The sequence below is a fragment of the Plecotus auritus genome (assembly GCF_963455305.1).
Source record: "Plecotus auritus genome assembly, chromosome: X".
NCBI lineage: Eukaryota > Metazoa > Chordata > Mammalia > Chiroptera > Vespertilionidae > Plecotus > Plecotus auritus.
Window position 1 is genome coordinate 4,228,998 of NC_137784.1, and position 14,576 is coordinate 4,243,573.

The following is a 14,576-nucleotide window of genomic DNA, read 5'->3' on the forward strand; positions in this document are numbered from 1 at the left end:
GTTTGATTCCCAGTCAGGGCACATGCCCGGGTTGTGGGCTCGATCCCCAGTGTGGGGCGTGCAGGAGGCGGCCAATCAATGATTCTCTCTCATCATTGATGTTTCTCTCTCTCTCTCTCTCCCCCTTCCTCTCTCTGAAATCAATAAAAATATATTTAGAAAAAAATAGACCTGAAATTTTTCTGGTATGGATTAGAAAAAAAAAACTAGCGAGCGAGAGAGAGAGAGAGAGAGAGAGAGAGAGAGAGAGAGAGAGAGAGCGAAGGTGTTCTGACTAGTCAAGTAAACAGGAACCAGAAACCATCATGGCTCAACAGTAATCATACTTTGATTGAAGTGACCCCCTCAGTCCCAGAGCGTTATGCCCTTCACTGTTAGTGTTCTCAGTAGTAGAGCACGTGCCACATCTATTGAACTAAATTTATGCTGATACTCCTGAGATAAAGGGTGCATTTTGAACGCTCTGAGTAACCTGAGTATCAACCAAGAAAGAAACAATGTAGGGGCAGGTGGTCAGTTGATACTAAAAATCTTTGAAAGGTAGAGAGATGAAAATGGAGGGAAAGCCACCATTCCTTGAGCTGATACTTCATTCGCACTGGTACCAGCTCTTATGACTCCACTGTTTGAGCAGCACCCAAGGGAAGTTCTCAGATGTCTTGGAGAGTTGAGAGCATGTGTGCATAAGTAAAAAGGAACGGAATTGGCGAATAGTCTAATGCTGGATACTGAAGCCACTAACTGCAGCAGAGTGGGTTTGAGGGGATCAAAGGTTATGGGTATTTTACAAAGGTTGTATGCTCCAATAAATAATGGCTACCTTTAATAGTGAAAAAAGAACAAATTCAGAGGGTGACGTTTAAAACAATTTTAAAGAGCACTGTTGGCAGAATAATAAAGAAACAGCAGCTATATATCATAGACTTTTATTCCAGGAACAAACCTTTGAGATCATTTAATCTAATCCCATTATTTATAGTTGAAGAAATACATGTCTTATGGATAACAGACCTGTGGAGATAAAATATTTAAACCAGGAGTTATTGTACTAGAAAGAGGGAGAGAGCCCAGAAATGGACATGCAGATATAGGAGTCCCCTAGGTACATGCAGTAATTGAAATCAAATATGATAAGAGATCAACCAAAGGACTTGTATGCATGCATATAAGCACACCAATGGACACAAGGCACTGGGGGGGTGGGATGAGGGCATGTGACAGGGGGTAGGGGAGGCTGGGGGAAGGTCAATGGGGGAAAAAAAGGAGATATATGTACTACTATATGTAATACTTTAAACAATAAAAAAAGAAAGAAATCAAATATGATGATACCCTAGCAGAGGGAAGAGATGCACTCCAGCTCTAAGCAAACCCATAGGGAAATAGCCAAATGGACCCCACCCAAAAATAGACAACCATATGGTTCAAACCATGTGAATAAATAAAGGAAGTTGGACATTTATATTTTCAATTTTTGGCTTATTAACTGAATTATTTCTTTTATTCTTGGGATGAATCTTTTTGCTTCTCAGAGATGGTTAAGGAAATTAAGGCAGGTTCAAAATCTACACAGTGTGATATCACTTGGATAAAAACTATAGATATATACAGGGAAAAGAATACAAGAAAAGTTTAAAAGGTCTGTTGGTAAGTATTGAAAACACATCCAAGGTAAGTCAAATACTTATGATTATGTTACAGAAGGCAAAAACAATTCATCATTCTTGAAAGCAAAAGTATGCACGTTAAAATAGTTTCAATATTAAATAATGTGGCTCTATAATCTTATATAATTCCAACAAAAACCATGAAATGCATGTACAAAGGGGAGGGAGAACTAAAAGCAAGTTAAAGACCTCATCTTACATGGGATTCAAATAACTATATTTCTTTTGTGAAACTAACAGAGATACATAGGCTGTATTTTTAAATTTAATGGTAATCATTATAATGAAAATACATTCAGAGTTTCTAGAGGAAAACAGCTCAGGAATTAACTCACAATAATTATGAACACTTACTATGTACATTCAGGATAGTATTTATTTCTATAGCTGTTTTAATAACCCTGTAAAATGGGCACTACTTTTATCATCACTTTGAAAATTTTACAAATGAGGACATTTAGGTACAAAGGATTTAAGGGTTACCAAGTCTTGAAATACTGAAATGGGATCCAAGCTTAGGCGGGCACGTGCTTGAACTAAAGGTCTCAACCATCACTCTACATGCCCATCAAAAGATGGAAACCAATAGGGACAACAGAAAATAGATATATTTTTATCCTCACTCGAGGATATGTTTATTGATTTTAAAGAGAGAGGAAGGAGGAGAGAGAGATAGGTGAGAGAGAAACATCAATTGGTTGCCTCCCATACGTGCCCCAAAGCCAGGGCAATCTTCTAACTTCTTGATTTATGGTTTTTTTTTTCTTCTTTTTTAAAATATATTTTTATTGATTTCAGAGAGGAAGGGAGAGGGAGAGATAGCCCTGGTCAGTGTGGCTTAGTTGGTTGAGCATCATCCCATGCACCCAGAGGTCGCCAGTACGATTCCTAGTCAGGGCACAAATCTGGGTTTCAGGCTTGATCCCCAGTAGGGGCTGTGCAGGGGGCAGCCTATCGATGGCTCTCTCTCATGTATGTTTCTCCTCCTCTCGCTTCCTCTCTCTCTCTCAAATCAATAAGAACATTTTAAACACACACACACACACACACACACACACACACACACACACACACACAGTCACAAGAGTCAAAAGGTGAAAGCAACCCAAGGTCGATTGACAGATGAATGAATAATCAAAATGTGGTACAACTATACAATGGAATATTACTCAAGCTAAATAAGGAAGGAAATTCTGAGATATGCTACAAAACAGATGAACCTTGAAGACTCGGTGATGTGGAGTGAAATAAGCCAGTCACAAAAAAAGACAGATACTGTCTGATTCTACTCATATAAGGTACTTAGAGTAGTCAAATTCATGGAGACAGAAAGTGGAATGGTGATGCCAAGGCCTAGAGGAAAAGGAAGAATGAGAACTAGTGCGTAATGGGTACAGAGTTTCAGTTTGGGAAGATGATAAAATTTCTGGGGATGGATGGTGATGGTTGCACAAAAATGTGAATGTACTTTATGCCACTAAACTGTACACTTAAGATGATTTAAATGGTATATTTTGCTATGGATATTTTGGCACAATTAAAAATTGTAAAAACTACAGTAGTAGGGAGCTATTGAGAAGAAAAAACAACTTCGCTTTAACATTCTCGGCTGTGAAGGTATGGATATATACAGCAGTGGGCAAAAATAGGTTTCCAGTTGTTTGTATAGAAAGAGGCATGCAGGTTATGATTATTACAATAGCTTTATTAACTCAAAAGAATGTCCCAATGGTACAGGACACTTACTTTTGCCCGTCTCTGTACACATATATATAAACATATATGTGTGCATAGCATTTGTCATTCAATATTTAACTTTGTTTCTACACTACATGCTTATCTAAAGCACATAGGTCTTCATGAAGACAATCAAATGACGACATACAGTAACTCAGACTGTAATTCCGCTAAAAATGGTCTGAGTTCATAGTGGTCATAATTATACCTAACTAATCATTTGCCTTACAATTACATGGCCTAACATAAAGGACTAATGTGCAGAAATGAAAATGAACAAAAAGAAACGTAGTGGGTGGCCACAGGAGCTTTGTATTTTTTAAATAGAGTGTTAAATTTATAATAGCACATGTTCAGAATACAGGGCAATGAAAAAGTGTGCCTCCTTTAGTTTTCCTCTGAGAGATGCACCTTCTTATCTTTCTCCTTTCCCCCATTATCCTCTTATCAGGTTGGAATCTCAGCCTTGAAAGAAGGTCAGTCTTACACCAGCACTTGGTGACTAGGCATCTATTTATGGTCTCTAAGTAGGGAGATTTTATGAGCTCCTTGATAACTCAGGTCTGTTTTAACTACCTCTTCTCTTAAGTAACCCAAGTTCTTCATGTATCTCGTGTTTTGCCTTTAGTGGAAAAGGACACCATTGACATTTGTATGTTTTAGGTTTAAGTAATGTTTTAATATACTCATTGAAGAAACATTTTAAAGTAGACTAAAGAAAACTTGAAAACTATAGTCTCACATACTATATGATTCCATTATGTGAAATTCTAGAAAAGGCAAAATTTTAATGACAGAAAGATCAAGTGTCTGGGGCCAGGGGTGGGGAGAGGGGATTCACTGTGAAAGGGCATTAAGAAACTTCTTGATTGGGGCGGTGATAACTGATTGTATAGAAACCTCAATTCACCAGACTCTATACTAAAAATGGGTGGATTTTATCATGTATAAATAATACCTTAATTTTTAAAAAGTGCTTTGTTAAAAACAAAGAAAAAAAATCAACTAGCCTGTAGCTCACTTCTCAAACACAATCATTATTGACGTGTTTCCCAACAATGTTTACCATAGATTTTTTTTATTCATTTTGAAACATATGGGATCTTATACCCTTTTTGTAGCATGGTTTTGTAACAATATAAGCATTTTCTGTATTACACTAGAGGCCTGGCGCACGAATTTGTGCATGGGGAGTGGGGGTCCCTCAGCCCAGCCTGCATGCTCTCACAATCCAGGACCCCTTGGGGGATATCCAACTGCCAGCTTAGGCCTGATCCCACAGGGATCCCTGAGGGATCAGGCCTAAACTGGCAGTTGGACATCCCTCTCGCAATCCAGGACTGCTGGCTCCTAACTGCTCACCTGCCTGTCTGCCTGATCAACCCTAACCACTCTGATTGCCTATCTGATCATCCCTAACCACTCTCCTGCCTGCCTGATTGCCCTTAACTGCCCACCTGCCTGCCTGATCGCCCCTAACTGCCTCTGCCTCCACCCCCGTCGCTGCAGTTTCATCCGTAAGGATGTCTGGAATGACATATGGAAGGTTGTTCAACTGTCTGGTCTAATTAGAATATTACACTTTTATTATTATAGATGGTCTTCTAAATCATTTTCATTGGCTATCTAATATTCAATCAAGTAACAGCAATTAATGTTTAAAACTAATCACATGTCTATTGTTAGTCATATTGGTTGTCACCAATTATTTACTTATGCAATCATTACTAGAAGAAATTTTTGTACATAAAGTTCTTTTTTTTCTTTAAAATTTAGAAATATTTTTAGGCTACATTCCAAGAAGTATAATATTGAGCCAAATGGTATAAATATTTTTAAGACTCTTGTCAAACTCTAGATTCTTGCCAGAAGAGCCATACAAATTGACACTGCCTCCAGCAATGCTTAATGCCCTTTCACTCCTCCAGAATTGGATACTATCATTTTTTACATCTTAAAGACCTCCTAATGACCACTTCCAAAGTCTTTCAGCCATAATTAACTCCTCTAATTTTTTTGTGTCAAGCTTTTCCAACATTTTTTTCCTGTCTTCATTCACTATTTTCTCTTCCTTCTGGCATCCACCCCGTCCCCTCCCTAGCCCACCTAACTGGTTTCTAATGCAATTGATGGCTTCCATCTTTACCGAGTGGAACACTCATTATAATATACATTTGCAAAGGAAATGGCTATTTGGCTAGGGGTTTCACCTAGCCAAAACCAAATTTAAGGCATGCGAACAACAGCCCTTCCCTGGAACACAGATGATAGTCACAAAAATCCAATGCATTTTAGAGGCTGGAGTGTCAGAGGTCGAGACTGCAGACTGTCTTAGGAATAAGATAACCCCTAACTGCCCTCCCTTGCAGAAAGTAGAGTCAAAGAGTCAGGCTCAAAGGCTGTCATTTCCTTTTTTAAATTCTTTCTTTAAAAAGCAAAAATCTAGCCCTAGTCAGTTTTGCTCAGTGGATAGAGCATAGGCCTGCAGACTGAAAGGTCCCAGGTTGGATTCCGGTCAAGGGCACATGTCTGGGTTGTGAGCTTGATCCCCAATTGGGAGCATGCAGGAGGCAGCCGATCAATGATTCCCTCTCATCATTGATGTTTCTATCTCTCCCTCTCCCTTCCTCTCTGAAATCAATAAAAATATGTTTTTAAAAAATAAAAAGCAAAAAGCTAGGGATAGAAGAGAAACAGGAACACGATATTCAGCTAAAGGAATAAATAAATTCATAAATTGCCCTTCCTAATTTGCACTCCAGGGTCAGTCGATTCTTTGGGTCCCCGGAAACCTTCAATTTATCCACTATGCCCACTTCTGTCAACGTCCACCCACAGCAGTCCTTGGGTTTGTATGGAAGGCTGCTAGAAAAAAAGTACATTAAATACTATTGGTTACAATTACAAACCTATGCAATCCAGAGTAATTTTGTTTGGGATTCATTGTATAAACCACTGGGGGAATTACCAAGTAAATGTAGGAAAGAGCATGGGGTATTGATGGTGACTTCTATACCAGCAAATGGGGTAAGGGTCCCATTCCTCTTTGAATCTAGAAGGAGGCAGACGGAGAGTGTAGAGATGATTCCAGGTAGGATCGGTCAAAAAGTTAACAACATATTAAAGGAATGGAGAATGCTTTCTTCCACCTGGCATTCTCCAAGAAGAAATACATGCCAGTAGGAGAGTCTGGAAAACTGAGTATTGAAAAACCACAGATGAGGAGTCAATGTACCCAAGAGTTACAGATCTAGAAGTAGGGACTAAGCTGGTTGTGGTTTTTTGAGGCTACTTTGTTGTCAATGCTGAAAGTCACTTGAAGGATTATCCTATCTAATAAAAGAGTAATATGCAAGTTGACCATCACTCCAACACACAAGATGGTTGCACCCATGTGGTCAAAGATGGCTGCCCCCATGTGGACACAAGATGGCCACCACAAGATGGCCTGCAGGGGAGGGCAGTTGTGGGCGATCAGGCCAGCAGGGGAGGACAATTGGGAGGGACCAGGCCTGAAAGGGAGGGCAGTTGGGGGCAACCAGGCCAGCAGGGGAGGGCAGTTGGGGGGGGAACCAGGCCTGCAGGGGAGGGCAGTTGGGGGGGACCAGGCCTGCAGGGGAGGACAGTTAGGGGCAATCGGGATGGCAGGTTAGCAGTTAGGTGTCGATCAGGCTGGCAGGGGAGTGGTTAGGGGGTGATCAGGCTGGCAGGCAGAAGCAGTCAGGGGCAATCAGGCAGGCAGACGAGCAGTTGGGAGCCAGCAGTCTGGATTGTGAGAGGGATCCCAGATTGGAGAGGGTGCAGCCTGGGCTGAGGGACACACACACACACACACACACACACACACACACGTGCACAAATTTCATGCACCGGGCCTCTAGTGATTAATATATGCTGGTGAGAAAACATCTGTTAACTTCAATCAAGTCCTGGAAAGAAAGGTTTCTGTACATGTGCTAAATGTTTCAAATCATGTGAACATGTATCCCTGAATGTTCTTATTTGGATCATCTCAGTTTGATTCCCACAGGCTGTGGGCTTCTAATCTCATGGGGCATACCCATACCATAACATGCTATATTCTAATTGTGTGTTGGATTTCCCTCACTCATAAACTCCTTGAGTATCATGTGTATACTTGATCCTTTTTTGCAATATTCTCTTCTTCCTATTAAAATACAGTCAATGTCTGGCATATGGTAAACTCTTAATAAATGTTCTATTTGGGAGAATGAGTAAAAATTAAAGACATCCTAATTCAAATGTTCTTTATCTGCAAATATTTTAGTGATATACCTTTAACTGAATTCTCTTTCACTCAATACCCCAATTCAAGGAAAGATTTTAAACTTTGATGCAATAATATCGCATTGTAATCCACAAAGTATCTAACCAATACTAAAAACCTTTTAAATAGTTTGTGGTTTTCTAATATGCCCAGGGGAAATTGGAACTCTAGCATGAGTATTCCCAAGAGTTAACAAAAACACAAGCAATGTGAATTCAGAATCCCATTATATTATTAACAAAGATGTGACTTTGAAATGGAAACATGGCAGTGGGGAAGAGTCCAGAAAGGGGATCTCAACTGTAAAAGTCATTTAAAATGAGTTCTGCTGGTTTTGTTAATAACTATGGGATTTGCATCAATGTTGCTTTGCCTTTACTTTGACATCATAAAGTGGTCTCCAGAGACCTGCTGACAGCTTCATGAGCTGATTGTGACAATAGTCTATGTCCAATGAGAAGGAACAGGCAAGTAGGGAGTATGTATTTTTTATAAGCGAACATAATGAGAACAGTGAATAAGCAAGTTCCCTTTCTGTCTTTGAAATACATATGCTTAAATTTGGGGGGAAAAAGAGAATTTGGTCACTTGGAGTCGATTCAAGGTATTTAATGATGATCTTTGATAGACACTTAGTCCAAATTAATTATTAAGAATCAATTGGTTCCATAAGTGAGACAATTCACTTAGAGCCTGACGAGTGGCTCCCACCCTGGTCCCCCAAGTTGTACAATACAATGGCCCTGCAGTCTTGTAGACCAGACTATGTATTAGGGTGATGAGAGTGAGGTAGCGGAGACCTAATGCAACAAATACTAAACATATTAGAAAACACTCGAAAAAGATACATCCTAGGGTCACTCTGATCACTGAGAATAAAGGTAGAAAAACAAAGTCAATTTTAATGCTCAAATCCACTTTTTTTATCACATTTTTTAAAATATATTTTTATTGTTGATAGTATTATAGATATCTCCCATTTTCCCTCCCTTTACCCCCTCCTCCCAGGCCCTACCCACTCCCAACGCCTTAACCACCCTATCGCCCATGTCCATGGGCTATTCATCTAAGTATATAAGTGCTTCGGTTTATCTCTTCTCTCTCAACATTTTTAGAGATGAAAACAATTTTAAATGAGAAACCTGACACTGAGCCTAAATCCTCCATTCCTTCTCACATAATGAATCTTTACATTTGATAGGAAAATCCTGCGAACTTCCCTGCGCTAAATGCATTTGCTGCATTCCTGAATTTTCTGTTAAAGAGCAGAAAGAATCCAGTTGAAATTCCTACAATAGTATGTTTATTATCTCAGGTAGCATATAGGGCTAATGTATACTAGTACATATTGAGAGCATTTCGGTACAATATAGATAACTTACTTTCCAATTATGACAGTCCAGGTTTAATTTCATGGCAGACTTGGCAAGCAAGGAAGGATGGACTAGCATTCATCTGTGGTCTCTGTGCAGTTCTGGGCTTAATTTCACCAATGTATAGGGCGAACTATAAGGGACCATTAATTAATGTCCAAAAGACCAGGTGGAAAATGGGTGTTTATTCAATGAACTACTATTTTCTCAGTCTGTTTCCACAATGTGTGAATAAGGATTTTCTCTATCAAATGGAGAAAAGAGAACATTTAAAAATGTCTGTACTTCCAAATATTAGGCTGAAATTCAAACACTTCTCCTAATAAATTTTGACAGTGTTTATACATATTTTTAATCTAATGGTTTATATATTCCATTTTCTTCTAAAATGATTAATCTGTTCATGCACATGGCTTTGGCAAGTAGCAGAATTGTGTTTTTACAGCTCTGGTCACACCAGTCTATACATAGTTATGACTTCTCTTTTTTCCAACAATACTTCAGTATTGGATTTCTCTTCCTCACCCTTTCATCCATCATCCCTTCTATGCTCTATTTTCCTTCCTGTTTCACTTTCTTTCCCTTCCCCTCTTCTGTCTTTTGCCATTATGTACTGTAGTTAATATAGAACTGTGATATATTTTTATTTATAAAATATTTGGTATCTTAAAATAAAATGGAAAAAATAATACTAACTTCATTGGATTCTTGTGAGGATTAAATTATATATATAATACTTAGAATGGTGCTGGGTACAGAGAAAAAATTGCATAAGTATAATTTAGTAAAAGTGATCTTTATTTTTGATAGCTATTGAATATAATTTATAATCCTTGTTGCTAATTTACAATCAGATGAGTGAAGTGTCTTGCATTTCTCTTATAAAAGCAATTTGTGTAACTTTCTCTTTTCTTTATTCTTCAATCTCCTCTCCCGCTTTTAGGAATTTCTAGCACTCCCAATGTTTTATAGCAGTGGTTGTGCTATTGTGCGTGACCACAAAAGCTCTAGGCTTTACCCAAGAAAACTGCCTGTACACATAATATTTTGCACGCTATTCCAAGGCCACTTAGTTGTCCATAAACCTTACTGAGAACTTCTGCTGCACAGAGAATAAGATTTTCCTACACTGAGCAGTACCAGATTACACAAATGGAAAAGAAAGTATGTGCTTATGACAACAGCAAAGCAGGAGAGAGGGGAAGAAAGTGGGGGGAGGTCTTTGAAATTATTTGCTTACTAATATTTCCGTAACTAGAGGCCCGGTGCATGAAATTCGTGCACGGGGGTGGGGGGTGTCCCTCAGCCCAGCCTGCACCCTCTCCAATCTGGGACCCCTCGAGGGATGTCCGACTGCCCGTTTAGGCCCGATTGGGGCTAAACGAGCAGTCAGACATCCCTCTCACAATCCAGGACTGCTGGCTCCCAACTGCTCGCCTGCCTGCCTGCCTGATTGCCCCTAACCACTTCTGCCTGTCAGCCTGATCACCCCCTAACCACTCCTCTGCCAGCCTGATTGATGCCTAACTGTTCCCCTGCCAGCCTGATTGCCCCTAACTGCCCTCCCCTGCAGGCCTGGTCACCCCTAACTGCCCTCCCCTGCAGGCCTGGTGCCCCCCAACTGCTCTCCCATGCAGGCCTGGGTCCCCCCCCAACTGCTCTTCCCTGCAGGCCCAGTTGCCCCCAACTTCCCTTCTCTGCCGGCCTGGTCACCCCTAACTGACCTCCCCTGCAGGCTTGATCGCCCACAACTGCCCTTCCTTGCAGATCTGGTCCCTCCCAACTGCCCTCCCCTGCTGGCCATCTCGTGGTGGCCGTCTTGTGTCCACATGGGGGCAGCCATCTTTGACCACATGGGGGGCAGCCATCTTGTGTGTTAGAGTGATGGTCAATTTGCATATTACTCTTTTATTAGATAGGATAGAGCAGTGGTTGGCAAACTGCGGCTCGCGAGCCACATGCAGCTCTTTGGCCCCTTGAGTGTGGCTCTACCACAAAATACCACCTGCGGGCGCGCATGTACAGTGCAATTGAAACTTTGTGGCCCATGCACAGAAGTCAGTTTTCAGCTCTCAAAAGAAATTTCAATCACTGTACTGTTGATATTTGGCTCTGTTGACTAATGAGTTTGCCAACCACTGGGATAGAGGCCTGGTGCATGGGTGGGGTCTGGCTGGTTTGCCCTGAATGGTGTCCCAGATCACGGTGGGGGTTCCCTTGGGGTGTGGGACAAGGGGCCTGTGGTGGTTTGCAGGCCAGCCACATGCCCCGGCAACCCAAGTGGAGGCCCTGGTATCTGGGATTTATTTATCTTCTATAATAGAAACTTTGTAGCCTTGAGCGGAGGCCAGGGCCAGCCAGGGTGGGCAGGAAGCTTGGCTTCCTCCATTACCAGGGAAACCCAAGCCTCCTGCTTGCTCAGTGGCCACAGCCATCTTGGTTGGGTTAATTTGCATACTCGCTCCTGATTGGCTGGTGGGCGTGGCTTGTGGGTGTAGCAGAGGTACAGTCAATTTGCATGCTTCTCTTTTTTTTTATTTTTTATTTTTTTTATTTTTTTTTTAAATATATTTTATTGATATTTCACAGAGAGGAAGGGAGAGGAATAGAGAGCTAGAAACATCGATGAGAGAGAAACATCGATCAGCTGCCTCCTGCACACCTCCTACTGGGGATGTGCCCGCAACCAAGGTACATGCCCTTGACCGGAATCGAACCTGGGACCTTTCAGTCCGCAGGCCGACGCTCCATCCACTGAGCCAAACCGGTTTCGGCTGCATGCTTCTCTTTTATTAGCGTAGATAACTAAACACAATAGTTACCTTGGGAAAACTGTAAAATATTATGGGATGTTTTTGCACATATTTTAGGGGTTGGCATTATTTTCTTTTGCATTACACTGGAGGGGTTCATTACATGTTAGGACCATCTGTGCCCTGCCTCACAACTAAAACCAGTGTGGTCCAGTGGAGAGAGCATAGATTCTAGAGTTTGTGTTCTGTTTCTCTTCTTTCATGTCCTTGCTGTGGATGAGATATTACACTTCTCAGAAGCCTTGCTTCCCTGAGTCTAAGGAGGTAGTATCACCTACCTCTCAGGCTCGTTAGGGACAATATAAGGCAGGAGTGCTGAGGTTAGTAATGCTTGTAGGCTTCCTTTACGCTCTCTCTTTCTCTCTCTCTCTTCTAAACATGAAGTTTGCTGAATGAATAGATGATGGTGAAGCCTGCTGTCCCCATTATTTTAGGAGAAGTTTCAGAGACTGTCACACCATGGTTTCCATGACTTACTGATCCCATATGAATGACTGGTATTGCTTTATTTTGCTTTGACTGGAAAGTTTGAATTTAGGAACATTATTGAGGCATACTGTTGCTTTTCTGAGAATGGGACAGCCTTACAAAACAGAGGGAAACTCTCTGTGTGCTCATGTTCTTTGACTTTATAAGGGAAAGTATAGAGAACGAAAATTAGAATAGGACAAGAATAAAATTGTAAACATGGGTGTAATATACCTGTATTCCTTTACATATTTTATAATAGTACAATTGGCATGAATCCCCTGAGACTATAAAAATTTCCATTTTAAAGACAAAGTCTCAGTCTTTAACCTTATTCATGGTTTTCCTACTTGCTTCACAATTAAATAGGTGAAGAAATAAAATATCACATCTGGCAATGATTTTTCATGGCAACATTCTGTTTGTGGTATAAACTTCTTCATACTGCTTGATTAAGAATGCCACACAAATTGCATATGCTTATGCCATCTACAATAATTAATTTACTGCCAACAAGGCAATTTTTCTTATCTTGTAAAAGAATTTCCACTGGGAGGAAATATTAATATTTGCTTACTTCTTTCCCATCCACACCTTATGCTTAAAATGCACTTTTTTTCTGTACTCTTAAGTACTAGTATTTTTACAAATTTCATTGACCAAATATCCACTTAGAAAACCTAAGTATTAAGATGGATACCTCTAAGAACAATTGTCCAAATGGGTGTGAACTCCCACTCTGCAAGGTTTCTGACAATCGTATCATGTTAGAGGCACATATTTGGGTAGCCTGTGCTTCTCCTCTGGAGCACAGAGGCAGACATGCAGAGGTTGAACAACGCTTACAGGCTGGCCTCTTGGCAAATCATCCCCCAAATCCGTGTGGAAGGGTTTCTTTTCTTCCTTTTCCCTTCCTAACCTTGATGGTTACAATACTTCTCTTCCTATTTCCCCATCCTTCTTTTGGCAAAACCAAAGAAGACAGCTACTTTTTAAAATTTCCCTAGCTCATGCATCCTAAAAGAGACACATAAGTTCTACCTTTTCTTTTGTTTTCCTTTTCTCTTCTTGTGGTGGGAGAGTGGCTATTAAATGATTTTTACTTGAGACACTGAGTTTATAAACATGAAATTCACATGAGATGCTATTTACACCAACACACGCTTATTGAGCATGTACTATATGCATCAACAGTAGGCACTGTGAACATAAACATGGTTTAGGGATAACTACTGTCCTTTATACATGTCCTTTATACAATAACTCGGTGCTTAACTGAGCTATTATAAAATGGATACACTCTCTAAACAGGTATGTGCCCACAAGTTTGCTGGCACAGAGGATGACATGGTGAATTCTGCCTAGAATGAAGGGGTATCATAGATATAATTTCACAAATAAAAAATGTGGAAATGAATCTTAAAAGGTGAAGGGTTTCAATAATGTACTGGTAAACTAGATCATTGGAACCACCCATCTCCTAAGGAAAGCTAGCTTAAAAACAGCTGATTGAGCCAGGCTGGCATAGCTCAGTGGTTGAGTGTTGACCTGTGAACCACGAGGTCCCAGCTCGATTCCTGGTCAGGGCACATGCCCGATGTGTGGGGCATGCGGGAGGCAGCTGGTCAATGATTCTCTCTCATCATTGATGTTTCTATCTCACTCTCTTCATCTCTGAAATCAATAAAAATATATTTAAAGCAGATGAGTGGATTAAAAAACTGTGGTACATCTACACAATGGAATACTATGCTGTAGTAAAAAAGAAGGAATTCTTATCATTTGCAACAGCATGGATGGACCTGGAGAGCATTATGCTAAGTGAAATAAGCCAGTCAGAGGAACATAAATATGACATGATCTCACTCATTTGTGGAATATAATGAACAACATAAACTGATGAACACAAACAGTTCCAGAGACAGAGAAGCAGCGATCAGACCGTCAAACCTCAGAGGGAAGGTAGGGGAGGGTGGGGGGAAGGAGGAGAGATCAACCAAAGGACTTGTATGCATGCGTATAAGCCTAACCAATGGACACAGACACCAGGGGGGTGAGGGCATGAGTGGGAGATGTGGGGGGAGCAATGGAGCGATAAGGACACATAAGTAATACCTTAATCAATAAAGAAAAATAAATAAATAAAATTATATATATATACGTATATATATGTGTGTGTGTGTGTGTATATGTGTGTGTGTGTGTGTATATATATATATATATATATATA